This window comes from Molossus molossus, unplaced genomic scaffold, assembly GCF_014108415.1.
Source record: "Molossus molossus isolate mMolMol1 unplaced genomic scaffold, mMolMol1.p scaffold_m16_p_26, whole genome shotgun sequence".
Classification (NCBI taxonomy): Eukaryota; Metazoa; Chordata; class Mammalia; order Chiroptera; family Molossidae; genus Molossus; species Molossus molossus.
Genome location: NW_023425362.1, coordinates 2,488,498 through 2,510,857, shown reverse-complemented (window position 1 = coordinate 2,510,857; position 22,360 = coordinate 2,488,498). Strand labels below are relative to the sequence as shown.

General features: G+C 59.5%; 1 protein-coding gene across 6 annotated transcripts in view; it reads left to right on the top strand.

The window, feature by feature from the left end:
* TBC1D22A (TBC1 domain family member 22A) overlaps positions 1-22,360 on the top strand; it is a 228,356-nt gene that overhangs the window by 30,030 nt on the left and 175,966 nt on the right. The window lies entirely within an intron of this gene.

The window sequence follows — 22,360 nt, the reverse complement described above, 5'->3', positions numbered from 1 at the left end:
CAGTACTCATGGGGTGCGCCGCGGGTGACCGACGTCATGACCCCTGCTGCGGCGGCGCCTCCCTGCTGGGCTCCCTTGGTGGGTTGACAGGCTGTGAGCACTGCAGGGAGCCACGGCAAGCTGGGGTTGCGCCAGGCCGGCAGGGACAGTGCAGGCAGTGGGGTGGTGGCACCCGTGTGAGTGCACTGAGGCGTGTGCCGCTTGTCTGCTGGAACCCTGCCACTGTGCTCGGCCTCTGCTGGGTGCTGGGGCTTGCAGCCGGCCCCCAGGTCACACCTAGTGGGGCAGGTGCCAGAGTGGAGCTGAGGCTGGTGCCTGAGGGCGGCAGTGCCCTGCTCGGCCACCAGGTGGCGCGTGAGGCCCACAGAAAGGGGCACAGAGCTGCTCAGAGCAGGGCAGAGCCTGGCCAACGCACAGGCAGCCGCCAGTGCCCTGCGGAGTCTTGTAGCTTGTAAGACGCTGTTCCCGTCTGCACACTGGGTTTTCTCTTTTCTTTATTGATTTTAGAGAGAGAGGAAGGAGAGGGAGAGAGAGAGAGAAACATCGATGAGAGAGAACATTGATTGGCCACCTTCCGCACCCCCCACTGGGGATCGAGCCCACAACCTGGGCATGTTCCCTGACCGGGAATCGAACTGGTGACCTCCTGGTGCAGGGTCGACACCCAATCACTGAGCCACACCGGCCCTGCAGAACTTTTCATTTCGATGTGATTTCATAGTTACAGAAAAGTTGCGAGAATAGTACTTGGCCCAGATTCACCAGTTGTTGACATTTTGCCCTGTTTTCCTTGTCTGGGTGCTGTATGTGCACACATTTCTCTGACCCGCCAGAGTCAGTGAGAGAGGTGTTGTCCCCTTACCCCTGGACACTTCACTGTGTGTTTTTTAAGGACAAAGACACTCCTTCATATAGTCTCAGTGACGTGGAAGTCGGGAAATGTAACACTGACGCCGTGCTGTTACCTTGTCCACAGTGCATGCTCACTTTTTTTTAAAATAGAAGGGAGAGGGAGAGAGATGGAAAGATCGAAATGAGAAACATCCATCAGCTGCCTCCTGCACGCCCCCTACTGGGGATCGAGCCCGCAACCCTGGCATGGGCCCTGACCAGGAATTGAACTGGGACCTCTCAGTCCACGGGACAACACTTGATTCACCTTCCGCTGATCACTGTCCCCATAATGTCCTTTACCCCTCTTTTTTGGTCCAGTTCTTACAGGATCACCTGTTGTGCTCATTGTCACGTCTCTCGTGTCTGTTGACCTGGAGCCCACCCCAGCCTGGTGTCATGTTCCCGAGCTAACATCCTGAAGAGTGCAGGTCCCTCAGCGGGCTGTCTCATGCCCTGCTGTGCACCAGTCATTTGTGTTCTGGGTCACTGTAACAGGCTGTGGTGCTGGTGCGTCCCAGCGCTGACGAAGTCCACTTTGATCACATGGTTGAGACGGTGCCTGCCAGTTCTTCCGGTGACAGCTGCTATTTCTCCTTTGGTGACTCGGAAGTGATCCGTAGAGACTCTTCGGAGTCTGCGTTTCCACAACGCATCACTGCCCTCCTGGTGGGCACTCGTGTTGCTCCAGCCCTCTGTTACCACAGAGACGGAGAATGCTCTTCGGGCACACAGTGCTCACCCTGTGCTCACGACACCCTCGCGTGTTCCCGGTGTGTGTGCGCAGGCAGCCGAGCACCGGCGAGTCTCGCTGCCGAGTGAGGGCAGGCGGGCCACGGCGGGAGGCCAGGCGGGCCACGGTGGGAGGGCCACGGCGGGAGGGCCACGGCGGGAGGGCCAGGCGTTGTTTCAGCGCAGACGTTGTTGGCCTCCTGGGAGGTGAGGTGGGGGGCCGAGTCTCAGGGCCGGGAGAGTACAGGCTCGGGGCCGGCTGCCTGTGTGGAGTGCGTCCATCTGGGGGCACAGCGGCAACAGTGCCGGTGCGGAGGGGCCCGCACAGCACGGGCTCAGAGACTTTCGGCGTCTTGCCTGCTGATCCTCTGATTTCACAGCGTGGGCACGCGTGGTGCTTCGTGATGGTGGACACGTCTGGGTGGCCTACAGACACTTTCTTAGTATGTGCGCTGGTTTCTGACGGGGCAGGAGGGAGCTGATGGAAGCGAGGTTGCGACAGGGATCTCCGATCTGGGCCGGGATCTGAGCCCTGAGCGGGAATCTCCTCGAGGACTTTGTCATTGGGGTAGTTTGTGGAAATCTCAATCATACTTAACAGTAAGGTTTTTAAGGGAAAACGTGAATACGTGTGGGTTGAAAGGTAACCTTTAAAAGTCACGTTTTTCTGTTAGGTTGGTGGGCTCATGGGTTTCCCTTTCTTCAGAATTCTATTTGCCTATGAAGTCGAACAACGAAAAGCGAAACCCAAAGCCCCCCAAGCACACAGTGACAGAGAAATGCCGGCGTGCGGCCTTGCCTTTCTGAGGCGCGCAGGTGGCTCCGAGGACAGTGGGGTGTGCTGCCTTCATGTCGCGCAAGGCGTAAGCGGGAATGTTTGCCCGGGAGGGAGAAGCGGATCCCCTGTGTGTCAAAATAATTGCACCATCGCTACCATTTTGGATTCTTACTCTGTGCTAGGTACTGTGCTGTGTGTGCGTGTATAAACCTAACTCATACATGTATACACACACACACACACTCCCCCAAATCCAAACCTGCCAGCTGTCTGCTCCAGATAGCACCTGACCTTGGTGTACAGTGACGAGCTGAGTCTGAGACTCAGACCCAGCTGGTGGCACCCCCTCCAGCCCCAGAGCGAGGGCAGAGTGGGATGCCAGCTGGTCACGGTCACTGTGGGCTGTGCTCAGAGCCCCCGGTCACACTCATTCCTGGTTCGGGTAGACAGTGAGTGGGCCTTCTCCATGTCTTTGGAGGCCTTGAGGAAGGAAGGGCCGTTTGCTCCCCTTGGGCCCTGCGGGAGAACCTGGAGCAGAGGGCTCGCTGGGGCATTGTGGGATGGCTCCTGGCATGCTGTGGCCAGGAGGGCACTCCTCCTCCCAGGGGCCCAGGCCCGCGGCCAGCAGCCCGCAGCGTCACCCTCTGGTGGCCAGCGCCCGCCCTGCAGCCCAGCTGTCTTGTAGCAGGGCCTGGGGTGGAGGCGTGTGCGAGAGCCGGTGCACTGAGTGCGGGGTCTCGGGCACTGGACTGGGGGAGGGACAAGAGGAGCGCTCCAGCCGACGCAGCTTTCCCTGCAGTCCCAGGGGCATGGCTTCACGGGGGCGGCCAGCCCAGGGTGCAGGTCCCCGCCGGGAGCACTCACGGCCGCTCAGCCCTCGTCCTGTCCAGAGCCCCTCCCCCTCGGGCACGCCCCGTCCTCCCTCGCCTTCCCTGGTTCCTTTCAAAACCATTAGTAGGTGAGTAATGGTGCCTGATGTCCACGCGGCGGCCACTTGCTCCCTTAGCGCTTTCCCACCGGGGCTCCACGGACGGCTGCACTGTCCACTGTGCACTGTCCCCGCCGCCGCCCGCCACCCGGCCTCCTAGCGAGGAGCGGCGCTCTGCCGTCCCCTCTCTGCTTGGTTCCCTCCGGGCAGGTGTCGGTGCCGTGGGACCAGAGCGACCTGAGAGTGAGGGGAGGGCAGGCGGCCGAAGCACCCAGGCCGCGGCGCTGTTCCCCGCGCTGCGCTGACGGCAGGCTGCCTCTGTCTGCCCAGCCGCGCCCGGCCCGCGCCCGCAGGGCCCGTCCTCTGCAGCGCCCGCCGGCCCGTCCTCTGCAGCGCCTGCCGGCCCGGCCAGAGCCCCAGGGAACACGTGGCTCCCGCCGGTGTTGCCCGGCCGTGGTCAGCGTCCTTTTTTGGGTGACATCTTTACTACTAGATGTTTAGCTACATGTAGAATCACACTGCTTGAATATGATTTGGTGGAAGTAACTCACTTAATATCTATGGTTGAGTTAAGTCTTCAGGTTAATAGGAACCTTTCCAAGTTCTTTCAGATAACTTGTTTCTATGAAATCATCATTTTCTGTGTATTATCTTCTTTTAAAATTACTCCTCACCCAAGGATAGTTTTCCATTGACTTTTTTAGATAGGGTGGAAAGGAGGGAAGGAGAGAGGGAGAGAGAGGAGAGAGAGAGAAACACCCAACCGGGGATCGAACTCGCAACCTGGGTACGTGCCCTTTTGGTGTTTGGGACGACACTCCATGCGACTGAGCCACACCAGCCAGGGCTAAACATTGCATTCTCTTCAAAATTCATTCTAAGGCAGGCGGGTCGATGGGGTGCAGGGTCCGTGTGCAGCCTTCTGAGATGGCCTGTCGTCTGGCTGCCAGGGGCTGGCCGTGACTGTGGACCCTCGGAGCCCTTGCCGAGGTCCAGGCGCCCTTCACACTGAGCCCTCCCCGGGCAGCGTGGTCTTGCACGTCGTTGGTCACGAAGCAGAAGCACAGCTGTCCTGTCGGCGTGATGACATTCTGTCTGTGCGGCCTGCAGCTGCCGGGACGGAACTCCGGCCGGGGCGCTTGGAGCAACAGACGGTTCCCCGGTTCTGGAGGCAGAGTCCCATCGGGCTCCCGCTGGCTTGGGGCCCACGGACAGTGCGTTCTCGCTGTGCCCACCCGTGGGGGGCGAGGGAGCTCCCCGGACGCTCTGCGAGGGACAGACCTCAGCAGGGAGGAGGCCCTGCCCAGGGCTGGGGGCAGCGGGCTGTCAGCCCCAGAAGTCTCAGCGGCTTTGGGCTGCGCTGCAGGAAGTTCGCTGTGGGCGGTTTGATGTGGGGTCTCGGCCTCCGTGGCTCAAGGAAGGAAGGGAGACATTTCTGAGGAACAGGCGCAGGCTGGGAGCCGAGAAGTGATTCCGTTTGGCCTCACAGCGGATGCCACACGGGCAGGACACCCTGCAGGAAGGGGACCGCAGCCCCTGAGGAGAAGGCGGGGGCTCGGTGGGAGGGAAGAGAATCACCCCCTCCCGCATTTACAGGGGGCGCTGCGGGTGAGGCTTGGTTTGGTCTGAGCCAGCTCCTGAGATGCTGGTAGCAAGGGAGAGCTCTCTGGAGCAGTCTCAGGCGGCGCTTAGATTGTCCTAAAGGGAAAAAGTTCAAGTTTGCTTTGAATGTTTAAAAAATCGAATGTCGTTTTTCTTACCATAAGATATTCTTTAAAAGAAAAAGGTTAGGGTGTCTTGTAGAACCCATTCTTACCCAGGTACGACCCACACATGCTTTAGGCTCTAGAAGCAAGAATAACCCGTGACAGCAAAGTCCGAACCTGCGATTGCCAGTCACCAGCCAGCACGAGTCTCGGCACCTGGGGCCACGTGGAAACAGGAGTGGGCTGTGGGCCATCTGGTCATTTGCTGACACAGTGACCGGGGGCGGTGTTTTCAACTTTCTCAGCCTCAGAGTCTCCGGGCGTGAAACGGGCGCAGCGCTGCCCGCCCGCCGCGTGAGGACAGGCTGGGGTGTGCCCACACCCGGCCGCTCTCTTTTCCGTGGGGGCAGAGAGCGCAGATGCGGCTGTCACCCGCTGTTTCCAGCTGGCACTGCCGTCGGCCCCCCTGTTGCTAGTCTTCATAACCGTCCCTTCAGTGGCTGCGTCGTGTTGTCAAAATGATCTTCACTTAAAATTGTTATTAAAATTGTATATCTGTCTAAGTCAGTGTTTAATTTACATGCTTAATCACAATCCAGACATATTTAATAGTATTCAAAGAGTGCAATATAAACGACACTAAGAGCAGTGTCCCCTGATGTGCTGGAGGAGGGTGGTGGGACAACACAGGCCCCGCCCTTGGGGCTTGGGAACTAGTGATGTTCATTTTTACTTTTGTTTACTGGGTTTTTTCTTTTTACATGGAAAAAATTACACTTTTCAACATTGACGCATTAAGATGGTCCCTGAGCCCTGGCCGGTTTGGCTCAGCGGTTAGAGCGTCGGCCTGCGGTCCAGAGAGACCCGGGTTCGGTTCCCGCTAAGGGCACGTACGTTGGTTGCAGTTTGTCCCCGGCCCTGGTCGGTCGTGAGGGTGGCAGCCACTCGATGTGTCCCTTCACATCAATGTTCCTCTCCCTCCCTCCCACTTACCTAAACAAAAAATGGAAAAATATCCTCGGGTGAGGATAAAAAAAAAAAAAAGAAAAAGAGATGGTCCCTGAGGGCTCACGGATGGCATGCAAACCCCCAGCAGCCCTACCTCTCCCCTTGGTAAGTGTGCCCTCTGCCCTCGCCTCCTGGCCTAGGTGCTGGGGTGCGGAGCAGGTGATATTTAGCACACACGCGTAGTCCTCACTCACCAGTGTCCAGGTGGCACACAAGTCATCAAATTTCCAAGTAAAAAATACATAGTTTAAATCGAGGTGAACGCTGGCCGGTTTGGCTCAGTGGTTGGAGTGTCGGCCTGCGGACCAAAGAGTCATGGGTTCGATTCTGGTCAAGGGCAGGTACCGCGGTTGCGGTTCATTCCCTGCCCTCGTCAGGGTTGTGTGGGAGGCAACCAGTTGATGTGTCTTTCTCATATCAGTGTTTCTCTCTCTCTCTCCCTCCCTAGCCCTTCCACTCTATCTGAAAATAAATGGAGAGGGTGAGGATTTAAAAAAGACATAAGTCGAGGTGAAATTCACGTAACAAAATTAATTAAGCATTTTATTTTATTAAAACATTTTTTTTCTTTATTGATTTTTAGAGAGAGGAAGGGAGAGGGAGAGAGATAGGAACATGGATGAGAGAGAACATTGATGGGCCGCCTCCTGCATGACCCCCACCGGGGATCAGGCCCACAACCTGGGCATGTGCCCTGACCGGGAATTGAACCGGCGACCTCTTAGTGCATGGGTCGATGCTCAACCACTGAGCCACACCAGCTGGGCTTAATCAAGTATTTTAAAGTGTACAGTTCAGCAGTGCTTAGTACATTCACAGTGTTGTGCAACCCACGTAAACTATTTTTTGTTGTTGTTGTTAATCCTCACACGGGGATATTCTTCCACTGATTTTTTTTTTTAGATAAAGTGGAAGGGAAGGAGGGAAAGTGAGAGAAACATCTATGTGAGAGTGACATATCAATTGGTTGCCTCTCAGCACAACCCCCACTGGGGCTGGGAATCAAATCTTCAACGAAGGTAGTGCCCTTGACCAGGATTTGAACCCATGACCCCTCTTAATGTAAACAGAACTAAGATGTCATCCAGCAGTTTCACTTCCGGGTATTTATGCAAAGAAAATGAAAACACTAACTTGAAAAGACACCTATACCCCCATGTTCATCAAAGCATCATTTATAGTTGTCAAGACATAGAAATAGCCCAAGTGTCCATCAGTGGGCGAATGGAGAAAGAAAATACACACACACACAAACTTGACTCAGCCATAGAACATGAGGAACTCCTGACATCTCAACAGCATGGCTGGACCTTGAGGGCATTCTGCTAAGTGTAGTAAGCCAGACAAAGAAAGACAAATACCGTATGATCTCACTTCTGTGTGAAATCCAGACTAAACCCAAACCCAGAATAAACAACCAGTCTTAGTAGACACAGAGAACAGGGAGGTGGTTGCCAGAAGGGGGGCTTGGGGGAGTGAAACGCACAAACTTCTGTTGAAATAAGTAGGGGCCGGGGACGTGACGCAGGCGGCCGGAGTTAAGGGTACTGTACAGCATATCGGAACGTTGCTGAGAGTGAATCTGCAAAGCCCTCATCACGAGGAAAGAGATTGTAACTGTGTGGGGACGGATGTTCACCAGACTCACTGTGGGGATCACTTCCCAGCACACCACCGAGCCTGCGACGCAGTGTGTATGTCAGTCATGCCTCAGTGGAGCTGTTCTCGACGCCGAGGGATTGTCGGAAACAGTCACCAGGAGCAGTTAGTTTTTGCATAGCAGCACTTACATAATTGGGGATTTTTAGTCCTGTAATCAAGTGAAGGGCTAGGTCTTCCCGTGACCCCACAGGTTGCCTGTCTTCAGGTGTGTCCTGTGATTAGACATTTTTCAATTAAAGATTAAATTATCTCCTGGATAATACGATACATCAAGTGACTTTCCGCTCACGTGAGCACCGTGGGGGCCACGAAGATGCTCAGACTCAGCCGCTGGCATCAGGGTCGTAAGAGGCTCAGGTCAGCGTGCAAGCAGCATGGTGTTAGGCCGTGGCAGCCTTGTGCGGTCCGGCTCATGGTGGCTCTCTCCTTCCTGTTTAGCAGGTGACCAGGGTGTACACTCCCGGGGCCTGGCCCAGTGCACAAGTGGCCCTGGTCGGGGCGGTCTCCCTGTCTGACCAAAGAGTCCCCTGGTAGAAGTGGCTGCGCCAGAACTGACCCTCCTGTGACTCTGGTGTCCGTGTGTCCACAGCTCCATCAAGCTGCCTAGGGGGGCTTGGGACTTAGGTGGTGGAGCCGGGGGTTCTGGGAGAGTTCCAGAAGTTCACTTGTGTTCATACGATCCGGGGTCTCTGTCAGGGACGTGAGACACCACCAGGTAGCCCTCTGGGGATTTGACAAACAGCGAGAGCAGCCTCCGACCAGTCCTCAGGTCACACTTGAAGGAAGGGCAGATGAAGCCAGTACCCTGGCAGGGCCGCAGAGCCCCAGTGGGCGTGTGGGGAGCCCCGGCGGTCCTCTGCCCTCCACGCCCGTCTCGGTGTGCAGGTCTCTCTCCAAATGGTAGCCAGCGCCTTGGAATGGAGTGCTGTGGAGGGCATGAGCTTTCCTGCAGCACTGCCGCACCCTCTGTCCTGTCTGCAGACACTGCGAGGAGGTCGTGACGCGAGGAAAGCAGGGAACACTGAACTAGAAACCAGAGGACCCTCCACCTCGCCCCCGCTGGCGCCGGCTCGCGTCTCCCAACACCCTGAACACTAGGGGTGCAGTTCCAAGTGCAACCCGTTCATCTTGTCTTTGAGGCCCACACCCTTTTCCTTGTATTTGCCCAGGTTAATGCCATTTGTGTGAGATCTGGCATACTGAGTGTGCTCAGTGTGTGCGAGTGAAGGTTACTGTGCCAGCCAGGTGTGTGGCTCTGTGGCGTGTCCTGGATGACTGGCCACACCTGGTCACTTGCTCATTCACTGCTCACAGCCTCGTGTGTCCACTGCTGTAGCTGATCCCCCTGGGGCTCCTTGGTTGTCCTGTTGGGGGAAGGGTTGATTTTAAGGAGGGGAGGCTTTATCCCCAATCTGCTGCCAAGGGGTTGGGGCTGGGCTGCTGGGGTCCCCAGGTGGTGGTGCCACCTACAGCCAGCCTTGTGACTTTTGGCCTTGGGAACGTGGCCATGCTAGGCTGTGTGTTAGGGTCCAGTCACTCAGCTGTGGTCCAGGACATCACTCCTTACCAAGCACTTAGGGTGCAGGGCAGCAAGCTCTGACTGATGCTCCCAGGGATGGTGGACAGTGACATCCTGATATTCAACAAGCTTGGTTAGGCCAGGCACAAGCACTGGGTGTGGCTGAGGCCACCGTCGAAAGGCCTTCGTGCCTGTCCCTGGGTTGGCCAGGAAGGTCAGTGGTGAGGTGATGTCGAGCAGTGTAGGGTTTGCAGGTGAGAGGGTGGGGTCCATCCATCGGTCCTCTCGCCCATTAGATAGCCGCCAAGTACCAGGCCCTGTGCTGGCAGGTGACGTGTATGTGACCTATGCTGTGTAGGGCTGGCATTGGCGGGGATTCTTGTCCATGGGGTGGAGAGTTGGTACCAGCAGAGCTCATGCGGGAGGAGGCATGTGGGCGGGGCCTGCCCAGTGAGTACTGACAGCATGGGGAGGAGGCGTGGGGGCGGGGCCTGCGCAGTGAGCACTGACAGCATGGGGAGGAGGCCTGGGGGCGGGGCCTGCGCAGTGAGCACTGACAGCATGGGGAGGAGGCCTGGGGGCGGGGCCTGCGCAGTGAGTACTGACAGCATGGGGAGGAGGCCTGGGGGCGGGGCCTGCGCAGTGAGTACTGACAGCATGGGGAGGAGGCCTGGGGGCGGGGCCTGCGCAGTGAGCACTGACAGCATGGGGAGGAGGCATGTGGGCGGGGCCTGCGCAGTGAGTACTGACAGCATGGGGAGGAGGCGTGGGGGCGGGGCCTGCGCAGTGAGCACTGACAGCATGGGGAGGAGGCCTGGGGGCAGGGCCTGCGCAGTGAACACAGGTGGAGCAAGAGGAGGAGGCACGGGGGCGGGACCTGCGCAGTGAGCACTGACAGCATCAGGGGCCGGGCCTGCGCAGTGAGTACTGACAGCATGAGGAGGAGGCACGGGGGCGGGACCTGCGCAGTGAGCACTGACAGCATGGGGAGGAGGCGTGGGGGCGGGGCCTGCGCAGTGAGCTCTGACAGCATGGGGAGGAGGCATGTGGGCGGGGCCTGCGCAGTGAACACAGGTGGAGCAAGAGGAGGAGGCACGGGGGCGGGACCTGCGCAGTGAGCACTGACAGCATCGGGGGCGGGCCTGCGCAGTGAGTACTGACAGCATGGGGAGGAGGCCTGGGGGCGGGGCCTGCGCAGTGAACACAGGTGGAGCAAGAGGAGGAGGCCTGGGGGCGGGGCCTGCACAGTGAGTACACAGTTGCAACCACGCAGCTACACGGGCTCAGTGCTGAGCACTGTGTGCAGCGGTGGTGAAGTTGTCCTTGAGCCGTGTGGAGGTGACGTCACCCTCTCAGGGTCACCCCGTCAGTAGAGGCAGCACTTGCAGCCAGGTGGGTCTGAGGGAACGCGTTTCATTCTGCCGCACTGTGGAGTGTGATTCTTGCAGTGTCGGAGAGGCCCGCGTGCAGGGGCAGGTTGGGGAAGGTCTGCGTGCCCATCGGAGGCATCGGGTTTTGAGGCAGCCATGGTGCAGTGGGAAAAACGCAGTGGCTTCAGAGTGGGTGCTAAGATCTTGGGTTCAAATCCTACCTCTGCCGCGTTCACACCTCCAGTCGCTGAGTCCGTCCTGGTGTGTCTCCTCATCCATACAGTTAAGGGGTCCGTGCGGATGGAGCAGGGTCGGCAAGTCTTGACACCCGGCTCTGTTCTGTGGGGGCCGGGAGCTGGAATGATCAGAAGTGCGCCTTGGGGGGCTAGTCTGCTTCTGTCCCTTTGTGGTGACCCCGTGGCAGGCCTGCATGTAGCCGGCTGAGGGTGACGCTGAACCTCCGCTGCAGCTGAGTTGGCCGTGCCTCTGCTGTGGCTGCTTGGAGCTCCCTCCGCCCTCCTCCTGCCGCCACTGGCACCCGCACCAGCAGCCTTCTCCGCGCTCACAGCGGCCACGAATAGTAAGGCTGTTTGGAGCCGCTGCTGGTGGTGGGAAAGCAGGCTTGTTCCTGAGTCCTGAGGATCGAAGTGGCCCCGGGAAACAGGCCTCTGCGCTCTGTAGCTCGGATGGTCTTTGTTAGGTGCTGGCCTCGCCCTTCCTCAGCTGCTCCTCTGCCATGCTGGGAGGGTGCAGCCCGCGGAGGGCCACAAGGCTCGGCCCCTTCGGTCGCCCTGCACCCTGCCTGCCCTTCCTGTTGCTCCTGAGGCCATTCTGATGTGGGCGTGCGCCTGTGGGTGGGGGGAGGCTCACGGGGTCAGTGTTAAAGATGCTGCAGGTAGCCCGGAATTGGGGATGGGTCCCTTGATCCTTGTGTTACTATTGTAGCGTTGTCATATGTAGGAACTAAATTTCCATGAGAACAATTCCTAGTCCTTGCAAACTTGAATTTGTCGTTTCCACATACTCTTGGTTAGCACTGATCTTGTCTGCTGTTCTTGGTCCTCAGCATTTTGCATTTATTAATATTAAAATATTAATATTACATATTAAAGTATGAAATCTATTTTGCAAAGTCACTTTTTGGTTGTTAGTACTCAGCATTAATTCACAGTTATTTTCACTGAGGTTTCAAATTTGCTTTGGCCAGTGTGGCTGTTTTTTCTTGAGAGAAAGAGAAATCTTATTTTCATTTTAGCTTTTTATTGTCTCCTCCATTTTCCTTTTATTAATAGTGACAATTACTTCTGGTGATTTCATCCAGTTTCAGTATGTCGTGAGCTCCTTGTAGGCCTGGCGTGGGAGTCCAGCGGCTTCGCTTCAGCAGGGAGACAGGCCAGTTGGAGAGAATTACAGTGGAGCAGGAGGAGGATTAGGGACATTTGTTTTTTTGTTTTTTTTAATCCTCACCCGAGGATATTTTTCCATTTTTTGTACGATAGAGTGGGAGGGAGAGAGAGGGAGAGAGAGAGAGAAACATTGATGTGAAGGGACACATCGAGTGGCTGCCACCCGCACGACCAACCAGGGCCGGGGACAAACTGCAACCGAAGTACATGCCCTTAGCGGGAACCGAACCCAGGTCTCTCCGGACCGCAGGCCGACGCTCTAACCGCTGAGCCAAACCGGCCAGGGCGGATTAGGGACATTTGTGTGACTGCAGATGAGCAAGCCTGGGTCCCCCCTGGGGGCGGGAGCGAGCGAGCCCTCAAGGCCGTCACTGCAGTGGTGTGCTCCCTGGGCTGCCACCCGGACCCGGGGTGGGACTGGGCAGGGTGTCCCCAGGAGGGGATCCGAGGACTCAGGGAGTGCTGGGGACGGTGGCCCGGGTGGACGTCGGACGGTCAGTGCAGGGCAGGTGGTGAGGAGCCAGGTGGGAGTTGGGAGGCGGGTGGGGGCTGTACTTTCCGGATCACTCACGTATTCAGATGTGCACACTTGTCTGCCTCACTGAGGGCTCGCGTGGTGGAGCACAGCCTTTCTGTGTGGAATATTGAATTTGATCATCTATGACAGATTTCCAGTTTGCAATTGAAAATTACAAATGTTTAGTGTTTAAAGTTCAGGTCTGTGGTTTGTAACGAGGAAATAACAGCCTCGCACGTTCTCTCTGCTCGCCGTGCGCCAGGTGTGGTGCAGTGTGCGTCCGGTGCGTCTCCTGGGTCTTCTCGCAGCGGCTGTCACCGGCCGGTTCTGCAGGTGCTGGAGCTCAGAGGGCAGAGGGCAGAGAGCATGTCCGAGGTGTCGCGGTGAGGAAGCCACAGAGCCAGGGCTCAGGTGTGTGGGAGGCCCTGGGGCGTGGCTGTAGCCATTTATCCACCTGCTGACCTGGGTGCCCCAGGCTGTTAAAGAGCTTGTCTTTGGCCCTGGCTGATTTTGCTCAGTGGTTAGAGCGTCAGCCTGCGGACCAATGAATTGAGGATTTGATTCCAGTTCAAGGGCATGTACTTCAGTTGCTGTTCGTCCCTGTCCCTGGTTGGAGTCGTGTGGGAGGCAAGCACGCGATGTGTCCCTTTCACATCGATGTTTCTCTCTCTCTCTCTCTTTTTTCCTCCGACTTTATCTGAAAATGGAAAAATGTCCTTGAGCGAGGATAAAAAACAAAAAACTTATCTTTGTGTCTCTTGCGAGTGCCTTTATTGTGTGTGTGTGTGTGTGTGTGTGTCTTCCTTTATACAGACTGGGACCCAGGGTTTGCTGACTGCACTCCTGCATCGCAGCTCTTGGACCCCTGTTGGTAGCATAGGCTCCCAGCCTGGACTTGCTATTAATGGAACAGTGTGCTTGGTCACTGTGCTCCGTCATCTTGTGTGGCCCTCGGTCCCTAACGGTCCTGTGAGTGTGACAGCAGTTGTTGACCTGGTGACCCTCTGGCCTTTGGCCTCATTCATGTGTTTTGGATTGGCGGCCCGAGCACAGTTCTGGGTGGGCCTGACGCGTTCTCGGCGTGCAGCCGATTTTCTCATGCTGGTGGTGCGCAGGTGCTTCTGCTCCGGCCTTTCTAGATCCGCCCTGGGTGGGCGGGCGCTTCGCACGGGTGCAGCTGTCACCCCTGGTCTGCTCCCCTGACTCCTGGAGGCGCTGCTCTCTCACTGGCCCCTCGCTCGCTGTCTGGGCAGGTGTCTTCAGCTGGTGCCTGGTCCTGGACAGAGCTCCTCCGTGAGCACACTCCCTGGCCCGGGGGGAGCCTGGATGAACGGAGTCTACTGCCAGGTTATGGATGGGGACCTCAGTGGGCGGGAGCGGGGGTGGGAGGAGAGACATGGCATACACGGGGAGCCCTTGCAAAGGAGCCTTTGGGGTGTGCGTGCATGCATGTACATGTCTGCTCATGTGTGCCTGTGTGCACACCTATGAGGATGGAGCTGGCTGGAGGGTCTGGCCAGAGCTGGGAGGGAGGGCTTGGACAGTGAAGCAGCTGGGCTTTCTGAAGGTTGTGCCATTTCCTGTTCATAGCTCTTTACAGGTTCCTCCCCCACCTCTGGGAGAAAGTCTCAGCTCCTCACCGGTCCCACCCCCCTCTCTAGCCACATGTGCTGCGACTTCCAGCCTCTGCCCCTGCTCCCGGCACTGCTGCACCATGCGCACGTCCCTGCCTCTGCCTGTCCCTCGCCCGCTGGGTCACCCTGCGCCCTCTTTCCGTGCTGCCTCCCAGCTTCCTGTACCCGGCCCTGTCTGAACCCTCCTACGTTGGCTTGGGGGTGTCTCAGGAAGGACCTCAGGAGCTAATGCCAGAGTCACACCATCCCTTAGGACTAGATTTCAGTAGGCCTGTCGTGTGCAGGGCTCTGCTTGCGGGCGGCCCCCCTGGAGGCAAGCAGGAGGGCTCGGCCCCCAGGAGTGACAGTGAGCGAGCAGAGTGCAGGTGACAGGGCGAGGTCACCTTCTTGAATGTCCAGGATGAGCTGAGGCAGAAGGTGAGCGGGTCACAGGGCCTGGCAGAGGGCGCAGGCCTCCCCTGAAGGGGCCCCGGCTCAGCTGTCAGAGGGACCTTAAGACAAACCACAGAGCAGGCCTCTGGCCTCCCCACGCCAGTGACCTGAGAAGTGTGGGTGTCCTGCATTACAGGGAGGGGTGACAGGATGGTTATCAATGCCAGTGTGTTCAGACTGTGTTCAGAGCCGTGTGGATTGGCTTTGGGAGGTGACAGGGCCATGCCAGACCTCAGTAAGTCACGTGGCCCACAGTGCCCCCAGTCAGAAGCAGTGAAAGGTGCGATACGGACCAGCACACCTTTGCTTGGGTAATTGCACATGCTTGTTAGAGAACGTCTGGAAACAGCCAGAACTGTCTCAGAGCGTCACCTGAGTGTGTCTGACCCCCAGATGTGTCTCTGCTCTCCCTGTGGCCTGTGGTCAGTGTCACTACCCAAGGTCACCGGCCAAGGGCAGGTCCTCTTGGAAGCCCCAGGACCTGCAGTGAATTCTTGGGGCAGGTGGGCAGCCCGTGTTGGTCAGGGTGGGGCTGCAGTGGACAGCTCGGCCTCGGTCTGGCCCACACTCACCGCCACGTGACACTGGGCTGTGAAGTCGCCGAGGGAAGCTCGTAGCGCAGTGCCTGGCGCCAGACGGCCCTTACTGAGTGTAGCGGCCGCACTTGGTTCTCAGGACCCGCGGGTGCCAGGTGCGCTGCAGGAGCTGGGATGGCAGCAGTGACCGGGACCAGCAGGTGCCACCCTGAGGGACACTCCCCTGAGCCCGCCAGCACACGAGGTGCAATGGGACAGGGTGCTGTGACCCAGGGACACAGGTCCTGGTTCTGGGGGCACCACTGCGGGGAAGATGTTGCTGTGACTCGAGTGTGGGATTTCTCTGTTCTCAGAGCAACATAGAGCAAATGCAAGGAGTGGGGAACTGATCTAGTGATATGCCTACTCCACAATCCAGTGTGTGCGAACGCCTTCACGTAGCATACATTCAGCACGTCATCCGCATAAACCGGGAGTGAGGTCATGTCCCCTCTGCTTTGGCTCTGTCTTTGAAATCTGGGATGTATGTCACCGAGAGCACGTCTCGGGTGGCCCAGGTGTCTGGCGCCCAGTGGCCCACCTGTGGTTCGTGGCCTCCCCTTGGACAGTGCAGAGAGAGATGGTGAGAGGAAGGAGCTGCCTGCAAAGGTGGTGGGTGCCGCCTCTGATGAGGTGACATTAAAGCTTGGACAGAGAGATGAGGTCCATTGGGGGCCCTCGTAGGAGGAGGAGAGGAGGGGCTCAGTGAGCTGTCGGAGGTGCACAGAGGCTCCGGCTATTGCGAAGTTGAGGGGGGGGGGGGTTGTGCTTGGGAGAGGTGCTCAGGTGGGAGCTCGCAGGCCTCCTGGGGTGGTGGCGGGAAGCCACTCGAAGGTCCGCGGAGGGGCCTGGTCCGACCTCGGCCTTCCCGGCGCGCCCTCCGGCTCGTCCGCGGAGGGGCCTGGTCCGACCCCGGCCTTCCCCGCGCGCCCTCCGGCTCGTCCGCGGAGGGGCCTGGTCCGACCGCCGGCCTTCCCGCGCGCCCTCCCCCTCGTCCGCGGAGGGGCCTGGTCCGACCCCGGCCTTCCCCGCGCGCCCTCCGGCTCGTCCGCGGAGGGGCCTGGTCCGACCCTCGGCCTTCCCGGAGCCCTCTCCGGCTCGTCCGCGCGGAGGGGCCTGGGCCGACCCCGGCCTTCCCGGCGCGCCCTACGGCTCGTCCGCGGAGGGGCCTGGGTCTGACCCCGTCCTTCCGGCGCGCCCTCTGGCCGTCCGCGCGGAGGGGCCTGGTCCGACCCCGGCCTTCCCGGCGCGCCCTCCGGCTCGTCCGCGGGAGGGGCCTGGTCTGACCCCGGCCTTCCACCGCGCGCCCTCTGGCTCGTCCGCGGAGGGGCCTGGTCCGACCTCGGCCTTCCACGCCGCGCCCTCTCGGCTCGTCCGCGGAGGGGCCTGGTCTGACCCGGCCTTCCCCGGCGCGCCCTCTGGCTCGTCCGCGCGGATGGGCCTGGTCCGACCTCGGCCTTCCCTGCGCGCCCTCGGCTCGTCCGCGGAGTGCCTGGTCCGACCCCGCCTTCCCGCGCGCCCTCATGGCTCGTCCGCGGAGGGGCCTGGTCGACCACCGGCCTTCCCGGCGCGCCCTCCGGCTCGTCCGCGGAGGGGCCTGGTCCGACCCCGGCCTTCCCGGCGCGCCCTCCGGCTCGTCCGCGGAGGGGCCTGGTCCGACCCCGGCCTTCCCGGCGCGCCCTCCGGCTCGTCCGCGGAGGGGCCTGGTCCGACCCCGGCCTTCCCCGCGCGCCCTCCGAGCTCGTCCGGGAAGGGGCCTAGGTCTGACCCCGGCCACTTCCCGAGCGCGCCCGTGCCGGCCTGCGTCCGGGCGGAGGGGCCGTGGGCCGACCCGGCCTTCCCGCGCGCCCTCCGGCTCGTCCGCGGGAGGGGCCTGGGCCGACCTCGGCCTTCCCGGCGCGCCCGATCCGGCTCGTCCCAGGTGGGCTGTTCCGACCTCGGCCTTGCCCTGCGCGACCCTCCGTCTACGTCCGCGGAGGGGCCTGTCCGACACCCGGCCTTCCCTCCGCGCCCCGCTGCTCGTCAGCAGGTCCTTGTCCCCTCGCCTTCCCTGCTCGCCCCCTCCGTCTCGGCCGCGGAGGGGCCTGGGTCCGACCCCGGCCTATCCCGGCGCGCCCTCTGGCTCGTCCGCGCGTAGGGGCCTAGTCTGACCCCGGCCTTCCCGGCGCGCCCTCCGGCTCGTCCGCGCGGAGGGGCCTGGTCCGACCTCGGCCTTCCCGGCGCGCCCTCTGGCTCGTCCGCGGAGGGGCCTGGTCCGACCCCGGCCTTCCCGGCGCGCCCTCTGGCTCGTCCGCGGAGGGGCCTGGTCCGACCTCGGCCTTCCCTGCGCGCCCTCCGGCTCGTCCGCGGAGGGGCCTGGTCCGACCCCGGCCTTCCCGGCGCGCCCTCTGGCTCGTCCGCGCGGAGGGGCCTGGTCCGACCCCGGCCTTCCCGGCGCGCCCTCCGGCTCGTCCGCGCGGAGGGGCCTGGTCCGACCTCGGCCTTCCCTGCGCGCCCTCCGGCTCGTCCGCGGAGGGGCCTGGGCCGACCCCGGCCTTCCCGGCGCGCCCTCTGGCTCGTCCGCGGAGAGGGGCGGACTTGGAGGGGTTTTGTGGTCCAGGGAAGCTTGGTGGCATGGAAGGGCACAGGAGATGATGAGAGTGGGGTGTTCGTTTGGGGCGCACTCTGAGCTTCCCAGAGGTGGACCTGCTGAAGGCCAAAGGAAGAGCCATCAGAGGCTCTTAGGGTTGGGGACTTCACGGAGATGGGGGATGTGGGGAGAAAGGACGGGTGGTTTGGGGCACAGGGGCTCGAGCGCCTGTGGGATGAGGCAGGTGCACTGTGGGGCTGGCAGTTGTGGGGGGAGCCAGTGGGGAGGGGAGGCCTCGGGAGACCCAGCTCGGGGGACACGGCGCCTTGCCCCGTGACACGGCGCCTTTCCCCGTGCTCACCTCCGCGGGGGCATACTTCTTCTGCTTCAATTTTGCCTTAAAATAAGGCAGTTGAGTGTGTAGCAGGCCTCATGAGGGTTTGCATAATAGCTGTGTAAACAATTTAAAACCGACTGCTAAATATCCATGATCCAAAAAAATTTCTTTTGCCAAAAGTTTTTTTTTTAATCTTCACCCAATGATATTTTTTTTCATTGATTTTTAGATAGAGTGGGAGCAAGGAAGCGGAGAGAGAGACATTGATGTGAGAGAGATGTGGTTGCCTCCTGCACAACCCCTACCGGGGCTGGGGATTGAACCTGCAACCTAGGTATGCGACCTTGACCAGAAATTGAACCCACGACTCTTTGCAAACCCACAACACTTTGGTTCATGGGCCATTGCTCTAACCACTGAGAAAATGGCCAGGGCCCACCAGGGATTTCTTACCTTTTTCTCTCTGGTCCTGTTCCTGTCATGGGCACGGTGCTCTCCTCTCGGGGGAGCCCAGCCCTTCCAGCTAACTTCACAGCAGCCCCGCCCCCAGCCAGCACAGGGCGGCCAGAGGGGCCGTGCCTGCCACCTTGTCCCTCGTCTCTCTCTCATGAGGTGCTGGAAGCAAAGCAGATATGCAGAGAAATTTGTTTTCTCTGTGGATGTGAATTATGTAATACCTGCTTGTCAGAAAAGATTATAATGAGTTGTTTTAAATGAAAATTGTCCTCACATATTAAATATGTACTGTGAAAAGTCATTTTCAAAACGAAAGTGTGTCTAGGCTGAGGGACACTCAGGGTTCTTTCCTCATTTAATGGTGAGCCACGGGCCCTGTCCCACGATGAGATGTTCTTCTGCACGCAGACACGCAGTGACCACGCTGTGGTCATCCGGACAGACCACACTGTGCCGCGTTTGCGTTTTTCCAGGTGTCCCCCACTCAGTGCTGTCCGGAATACATCTCTGCTCTCGTTTCTGGTTATTTTCTGGGGATAATCACCAGATATAAAATTAGGGTGTCAAAGGATGTGCCCGTTTTTAAATCTTGACCAAGTTTTCTTTTTGTCCCATACTAGGGACTCATCTGTAGTTCTGCTGTTGGCATTCTGTGCCCATTTTCCTGTGGTGGTGGTTGTGTATTTGAGCAGGTTTTGATGGTAAGAACATCGTCCTTTGTGGTGCTGGAAGGTGGACGAGGGAGGCCGGTGGGCACGGGGACCTGGTGGTCACTTTGAAGAACCTGGCAGGAGAGCGCCTCGAGAGCAGGCGTGTTCTCCCCAGGATTCCTGGTTCCCCCCGGTCCGAGGCATCGCTTGTTTTACACCTGAGAACACGAGGTTCAGAGTTTACTGACCGAAGGTCACACATCCACTAAGGGGTACACTCAGGGCTTGAGCCCGGCTGGGCGTTCTGGTTCTCAGCCTCCATGTGAATTTTCCCAAGAAATGACCTCTGAGCCACTGCAGCCTTGTAGAGAACGGCTCGTTTCTGCCTCTTTACTCCTGTTTCTCTACACTGCACTCTGTTGGGTGTGTGTTTGCAAGGGGATCCATGATCCTTGGTCTTGCTCTTAAAGAGACCATTGAAGTGGCACCTGTCCCTGCTGGGTTAGCTCTTGTCGCCTGGCGGCCTCGCTGCTGGGAGGGGGCCCACGTCCTGGCTCCTGGCTCCGCCAGTCCTGCTGGGTTAGCTCTTGTCGCCTGGCGGCCTCGCTGCTGGGAGGGGGCCCACGTCCTGGCTCCTGGCTCCGCCAGTCCTGCTGGGTTAGCTCTTGTCGCCTGGCGGCCTCGCTGCTGGGAGGGGGCCCACGTCCTGGCTCCTGGCTCCGCCAGTCCTGCTGTGTGCAGGTTTCCTCGTCACTCCCGTCCTGTGTGTGTGTGTTTGTTTGTGATCCTCACCCAAGGGTATTTTCCACTGATTTTCAGATAGAGTGGGGAGGGAGGGAGGGAGGGAGGGAGGTGGGGAGAGAGAGAGCGAGAGAGGGAGAGGTGGATGTGAGGGAGAGACATCGATTGGTTGCCTCCTGCGGGACCCCAACCAGGGCGGGGGATTGAACCCTGAAAGTCTCTGGTCTGTGGGCCGAGGCTCGAACTGCTGAGCCACACCGGCCGGGGCCAGCACATGCGTTTAGAGTGGTGATCGAAGGAGTGTGATATGCACGTGCGGGGATGGATTCGTGGGCGTGCTCGCTCGGCCTCCTGGTGGGATGACCTCTGGCATGGTGGATGCTCAGATTGATTGAAAAGAGCAGACCTCCCTGAAACGCAGTCCGAGCCGCTGCCCAGCTGGAGTTCCGGTTCTGAGGAGTGGCCTTAGGTCGCTAGCTGTGTGAGCCTGCACACTGGTGGTCCGCTGTGCTCAACCTCTCCCTGGGAGTGGGCAGCATGTCTAAATCAGGAGGCCTTTGTCCTAAAGGGCTGTCCCCTCCCGCAGTCCCCAGTGTGGACTGATGGTGGCAGTCTCACCTGAAGGTGGAAGTTGAGGGGCTGAAACTGCTGGTTGCTCATTACCCCCATCTCATAGCGTGGACGCCATCCTGTGGGTCACAGAGCAGCCCTGGGGGGCCCTTCGTGGTCGCAGAGGCTCTCGCACCTCCCCCCATCTCGTAGCGTGGACGCCATCCTGTGCGTCATAGTTGGTCTTCGTCCAGCTCCAGAGTGTAGGTCGAGGCCACTGTGCCCAGGACAGCTCCTGACTTACGGTTAGCACTCGGGTAATTGCAGATGAACAGATGAAAATCCAGTTTCAGCCCCGCCCCCTGTGTGAGAGACAGGTCAGCTCACTGTAAAACCTGTTACTCCGTTCTTCCTCCTTTGCTAGGAAGCTGTGGACGGCCCTCCTGCTGGCGGCAGGGTTGATTGACAGGGTTCTGTGTCCAAGTGTCCTTCGTGATGTTTCTGAGTTACAGGGCTCAGTGGCACTCTCTGCTGGTGATCTGTGTCCTGCCTTGTCCGTTTTTTTGTTAATCCTCATCCAAGCATACTTTTCCATTGCTTTTTAGATGGAATGGAAGGGAGGGAGGGAGAGAAACATTGATGTGAGAGAGACACATCGGTTGGTTGCCCTCTGGACAACCCCAATCAGGGCCAGGGATCGAACCTGTAACCGAGGTACATGCCCGTGACTGGGAATTGAACCTGCAACCCTTCCGTCTGTGGGCTGACGATGCTCTAACAGGTGAGCCCACCCGGCCAGGGCTGCCTTATCCTTAATGCACCAAGGCTGCCTTTCAGGTGAGTGAGGGCTGCCGGTTCCAGGGGCCTCGTCCCTTCTCTCAGGCTCCCGGCCTCCGGGGCGGAGGGGGGATCCCGGGGCTTTTCCTCTTGAGCTGTCTCCTCGTCCACGCGCGTGGGCCTGAGTCCCGGGCCAGCGGCCGTGGCTGGTGGGCTCATGCGCAGCCTGGGAGTGGGCTCGGGGAAGAGGAGCACGTTCCCCTGGCTCGTGGCGCTGTCCGCGGTCACGGCTGCCGCCGGTTGTGTGGCTTCAGCATGACTCCCTCACCCACACTGCCTGTCCTGAAGAAACCCATCCACCGGAACCCCCAAGTCTCCCGTTCTTCCGGAGGGCCCCGCTTTGAACACGTGTGCCAAGTGGCATCTAGTAAGTGACAGTCTTTCTGACTCAGAGCGAGGCCTGGCTGCCCCAGAGGGCGCGAGCGTCACCGTGGCCGGCCTGCCCGCAGTGCCTTGTCCTCGCTTCTGCCGGAAGACACTCGGCCTGGTCAGCCGGTGCCGCTGGCCGAGCAGGTGCGGTCTCTGCTCCACGTGGTCTTTTGAGGTGTGATCGGTGGCTTCCAGCTGAGCTCCAGGCTGTGTGAGACCTGGTGAGACCAGGTGAAGTGCCCTAGAGTGTCCAGGAGGACGGGCACACTGGCTGCTGGGCAGTGGGGGAGGCTTCCTCAGACCAGGGGAGCAGAGCGACCGCTGTCCTGCAGCCCCTCCTGCAGCCCCTCCTGCAGCCCGGGGCCACAGCCCGCCCCACACACCCGCCACGGGCAGTGCCTTCGTGTCCAGCATGCTTGGCCCGGGAGCCCTCCCTGCGGATCTGCCCTGTGGCTTCCGCGTCCGTCCGTGGCCGCCTCACACCTTAGCTGAGGTTACGAGGACCTGAGGGGCAGGGCTGCCCGGGCTGCCTGCCCTCCTGAAATGTGGCACAGGTCGTCTGCTTTCAGTTTGGGAGGGGGACGAGGGTCCTGCGTACTGCACAGATGTGAGTGTGATGAGGCTGAACCTGGGAGCCTCATGTTCTCCCGGAAGACAGGGCAGAAAAACCAAGAGAGGTTGGGACCTCTCACAG